This window comes from Myotis davidii, unplaced genomic scaffold (assembly GCF_000327345.1).
Source record: "Myotis davidii unplaced genomic scaffold, ASM32734v1 scaffold597, whole genome shotgun sequence".
NCBI classification, from domain to species: domain Eukaryota; kingdom Metazoa; phylum Chordata; class Mammalia; order Chiroptera; family Vespertilionidae; genus Myotis; species Myotis davidii.
The window spans coordinates 372,258-378,248 of NW_006287974.1; positions in this window are offsets into that span (position 1 = coordinate 372,258).

Sequence of the window (5,991 nt, forward strand, 5' to 3'; positions counted from 1 at the left end):
ACATCTCGCTCTCTCTGTGTCGAGAGAGAGAGAGAGAGAGACTCCCCAAAATGTATACACATTTTGAATAATTATAAAGGCAGTAGTGATGGGTTAACACTGAAAAGAAAGGAACATCAATTGACCTATCAGCTGTTAAAGTGTTTATACATTTTTGGGGGTCACCCTGTGTATATATGCCCCTCATAGACCTAGCCTTTTCCCAGGATAATCAGCAATCCCTGAGGCAGCAGAAGACAATAGCCAGGATCTGACTAATGGTCACATGGTTTGGACCTCTGCCATGCTAAAGATAACATCTTGACCTAAGTTATATTCTTGCCACACACACCAAAAAAGGTAATTATGGGAAGTGATAGAGGTATAAACTCATCCTATTATAGTAATAATTTTGCAATTTCTACCTGTATGAAATCATCACATTGTATATCTTAAGCTTAGAGTGTTATATCTTAATTATATTTTAATAAAGCTGAAATAAATAAACACATGAAAACCGAAGTCCAAAATTTTTACCATGTCTATGAGGTTCTGAGTGATCTTCCCTAAGCTCTAGGATTTCTGTGCTCAAAGCTTAGAGAGCAGGGCTCAGTTGGTGTAGACTACCTAGGGCCTGGAGCATAGACAGCCAGATCAACAACATAAGGTAGATTATCTGTGAAAGTACCAATAATAGATGCTGGAAGGAGGCATCATGAGCAAATGGTCAGAGTGATCATTGTTATAAGGTACCTAATACCTTTAGGGGCTTAGAAATCAATGAAAAATGTCCACTTATGATAAGAGATCACTTTTTATTATCCCCCTACTGGTTGCTTCTGTTCAGCCTTCATTGCTGGATCCTCTTCTCCTCAACTCTTAATGTTATAGTGTCCTAAAGCTCAATCCTAGGCACAATTCTCTAATATCTACACTCCCTTGGTAATCAATATATTGAGGATTCTCAAATTTATATTTCCTAAACCACTACCTGACATTTGTATTTGCATATTTAATAGGCATTTAAAACTTAAAATGTTCAAAAATAACTAACAATTCATCTTATTTTCCTCTCTCCCTCACCTTCCAAATTATTTACTAGTCTTCCCTATTTTGGAAAGCAGTATTACCAAATATACACAATCGCCATTCCAAAATCTAGGAGTTATTCCTGATCCACTCCTTCTTTCACCCCCAATCCCAGCATCCAGCCCATGAACAAGTTCTATTGAATAATTTCTCTGATCTCAATCATACCACTCTTCTCTTAGCCTCTATGCTTCATTTCAAGTGTCCTTCTTTCTGTCTTCAAAAAGACCAACTTGTCTTAGAACATTTGCATCAGTTGTTCTTTTCACAAATGCCCTCCTTCCTGATTTTCACATTTCTGTCTTCTTTCTGTCATTATTGAATGACAGAAAGTCATTCACTAAGTGCTAAAGTCACCATTTCAGAAAAGCTTTCTCTAGGCTTCCAGTCATTCTTCCATTACTGTCTTTTAATTCACTGCATAGCACTTACTATTATCTGATATTTTCTTACATATGTACTTTTTATGTGTTCATTTATAATCTCTCTCCATCCAGGACATACACCCCATGACAGTGGGAGCATGATTTTACTTGTTCAACGTTATATTTCTGGTGTCTATTACAATGCTTAGCACATAACAGGCACTAAAAATTGTTGAATGGATAAATAAATATAAACAAAATTCTTAGGATAAAGGATTTTCACAAAAGCAATATTTTATCATACAAAACAGGGAAGATGGAATGGAAAATTTGTTGGAAAAATAAGAACAAATAAAAGAAAGGAGCATAAATTAAGGCACCATGACAAGTTGTTAGGACTTACAGAGGACTATAAGAACTTTTTCCTTTATAACATCCCTTCTTTGTTTCTCTATTATTTGAGGTAAGAGCCTTAAAAAGCCCTGGCCCTGTGGACTTGTCTTTGAGTTCAACAAGCAATGTGTGGGCAGGTAAGACTGTTTCATTCCTTGTGGAACAGAAGAATCCCAAGAGATTACTCTGGTGATAATGGTTACTGAGAGACAAAGAAAACAGATAAAAAGCCTGTGTGCTGAGGCATAAAAAGAAGAGGAAAGCACCAGGACTCAAGATTTGAGCAGTGGCCTTGGGAGGAATTATTCTTACACAAAACTAAAAGAATGGGACAGCTGGTTGAGGCAAGCAGAAGGTCAGTATGAGAATCAACCAGAAGTAGGAAGACAGTACTTACTCTGGTAGATAGATGGGACATAGCATTAAACAGCAAGGAACTTCTTGTTTGGTAGCAATTAGCAGAGAAAACACAATGGTCTAAGAGGGATAAAGAAAAACCAAGGTTGGAACCTAGGCACAAAAGATTCAAGACCATGTGTCTAACGCAGAAACCCAGTTATAAGGACTGGGGACTACGAACAGGTTTTTGTCATAAGAACAAAAGAAAATCTGAATTGTTAAACTGATAGACAAGGTTAAATCATGATCAAATATAATGCCTAGGATGCTGAGCTACTACCCTAGGACACCTCAGAATCCCACAATTTCAGAAAGGACTGACCCCAGAGTCTACAGCTAGGCTGAACTTGCAGGTGATTTAAAAAAAAAAAAAAAACCCTCGCCGAAACCGGTTTGGCTTGATGTTTCTAACTCTCTATCTCTCTCCCTTCCTCTCTGTAAAAAATCAATAAAATATATTAAAAAAAACAAAACCCTCAGTTGTGAGGATGGGAGAGCTCTGGAGACAGAGGTCCTGAAAGGTCATTATTGACTGTGATGCAAGACACATCCCTGTGGCTAAGACTTTTTTGGATGGTTTAAATAGCCCAACATGAGTGTGAGATTTATTAATGGTTGAAGGCTCCTAATTATGTTGGTGATAGGGCACCAGGAATCAGACCTTAATTACTCCTAACCACCTGCTCTCCCACAAGTCCAGCCAAAACCGGAGACTCTCATTGGATTCTCTTGATTGTCCTGCAGGTTTGTAGAATTCAATATCCAATTTCAGACATCGACAAAAAATAAACTGCTCCCAGACAGGTAGGGTGTTCATCTCCAAAGGTTTGGAAGTATGAGCTCAGTCCTCCCGTCTGTGCAGCTAAAGTCCAAAACGTTACTACTTTCTTAGCAATATTTCTAACTACGCATTTGTTATAAATTGAACAGTTTCTCCACACATTAGCAGAGTGTTGAAATGTGTGCAGCCAAGAAATAAGTTAAGAATTTAATAGAGTTTTATGTTCTCGCAGTTTGGAGGTGGCATGTGGAAGCTTGCTAAGCCAATTTAATTTCCCTTGTATAGTCAGTAATTGCATTTATTATTAGACAAAGGCATGATTATTTTATTTAGCATTAGCAATGTTTGATAAAGGTAATAAAGTTTAGCCAAGCAATAGGAACCTTAGATGTCAAACACATTGTAGACAACATGCCACTTTGTTTTTATAAGTGTATTTTGAAGATTTCAAACAGCTATTATATTAAACTGGCACCTAATCAAAAGGGCCTTGTTCTGCCAAGAAGTGTCAGGTTACTTAGATTATGGAACTACAAAAACTCTTTCTGGCTGCCCACGGCTTTTCTACATTGAAAGTACTAAAAGGTCCAAGAGTCACTTAAATACCTCCACAGGGAAAGCATATTCCTCCCAAGAGATTGGAGTTGATATAAGTTATCTACATTTGGTTTGATTAGAAATTTCACAAGTAGTTGGCATTTATTGTCTCCAATAAGCTGAATATGGCTTACATTATATATCTCCTTCAAAAGGCAGCTCAAGCTTGACTTCCTCTGCAAAGTCCAATCTCAGGTAGATTAAGGCCGGCTTTCCTGAACTCTCATGGCACCTCCATGGCATACATCAATATAGCAGTTCTCACATAGTACTACATTCATTTGCTAACCTCTATGTTGTCTTATAAGATCATGAGATTCTTGAGGGCAAAGGACATTTTTATCCATCTACTGGTATGAATCACCAGAATCTAGCACAGTACCTGGCACATAGAGGTGACCCATAAATATTGCTTGAATTTTAAATGAAATAAAGTGTTACCAAAGCACAGGCTTAACATAATTTGTTTGATTCCAGCATTTCCAACCCATTTATTTGTTTGAAGATGGCATTTAAATGATGCTGCTCTAAATTAATACAGTTATATTGATCTCCTGTCCTCTGCTTCATAGTGTGGAGAATAAAAGATGTGGAATCCACCCTCCCAGGGTTTATAATCTTGTTGGGGAAAGAACTTAGATAATCCTGAAATAGCCCATTGGCATTTGTACTTGTTTGGTTCAAAGATTAAAGAGAGGATGGAGTAATAGTAGCACTGAGGCAGTAGGATTGGAACTGAAACTTGAAAAATCAGTTTGACAACAATAAACAAAAGATAACAGGCTGAAGACAAAGCATAAGCAAAGAAAGGCCAAAAAATTTGGAATAAATGTAGCATGCAATGCTAGAAAATGAGGAGTTTTTTGATAGACAACAGACAGGTATTAATGGTTTGGGAGAAAAACATAAAAATGAATGAAGGATCCTGAAGGACAATGACAAAATTGCATCAATAAACATGTGGCTTTATGAGGAAAAACTGAGAATGGGGTCCTAGAGGAATATATTCTGTATCTCTACATACTATGATAGGTACTACAAGAAAGTGACTTTTTTTCACCTTTCCAGTGTTCTGCATGAGAAATGTTCACTAATGCCCTTATACCAGGTAGGTTTCTTTTGCAAGGCCTAACAATAAAGTCTCTCCTAGGACACAGAGTGATTGAAAGGTTCTTGTGTTCTAATGGAGCAGAAGGGACAGTCCAAGCATCACTGCCCCTTGCACATCTCAATGCTGTGAGATCATTAGACTGAAATCTCACAATACTTGGGGCACTCTGATATTGTCCACAGCTGTATCAACAGCACCTAGCACAGCGACTGACACAAACTAGGCACTCAAGCACATTAGGTCAGTGTGCCTAGTTGAAAGAAAGAATACTATAGAACATAGCATAGTCAATTATGCAAAATAAACATTGCCCATACCTATTTAACTTTTGTGATATCTAGTGCATTGATTTGACACATGTAGCTTAACATGAGTGCTAGGTATAGGTAATAAAAACAGAATGAGATACCCTCTCTGACCCAAAGGGGCATAGTGTCATGGGGTGGATAGGGCACATGTGCATACACACTTATGGACTACTGAAGAAATCCCCCTTTTCATAGTTGCCCCATGCAATAGCTATAGAACCATGGTCTGAAAGTCTCAGAGCATATTGTAATTATTTCTTTATGTATAGTTGGGGGGATAAGTGATAGACATCATCATCATTTTATAGACAAGGAACAAAGATTAAAAATAGTCAGAAAATTAGAAATCATCTAGATCTTACATGAAAAGAAGAGACCTGAGTAAGGCTGTCAAAAATGTGTACCTCCCAAGAGGCTGGGTACAAGAATAGAAGTACATTGATAATGATAATATCAGATGATGATACATTCAAAAGTATGTTCAAGTAGCTGTAACATGTCTCTCTCAATGAACAGATAGAGAAACATTGCCCCAGGCACAAGGTTCAGAGGGCCTGTGCATAGGACTACTGATAGTCAGATTAAGGCCACACTTAAAAAGAGAGGTAACCAAGACTTTTGGGCAATGAGAAGCCCTTCTTTAATGAGAACAGCCAGGCACATTCATTTGACGAGTGTTTTTTAAGCACATATTATATGCCAGGCTCCATTTAAATCTAAGGATATACAATCCATAAGATATAGTCATTTCTCTAGAGGAACTTGTGAACCAGTGAGACAAAAAATTAAATGTACAATGGCCTTTATCAGAACCAATACTCAGCATCATTGAAATACAATTTATTGGTATCTACTATAGATAAACATTTGCACATGTTCGTGTATGTGTGTGTGTGTGTGTGTGTGTGTGTGTGTGGTCACATTTTGTTTATCCATTTGTCTGTAAAAGGACATTTAGGTTTTCCCACA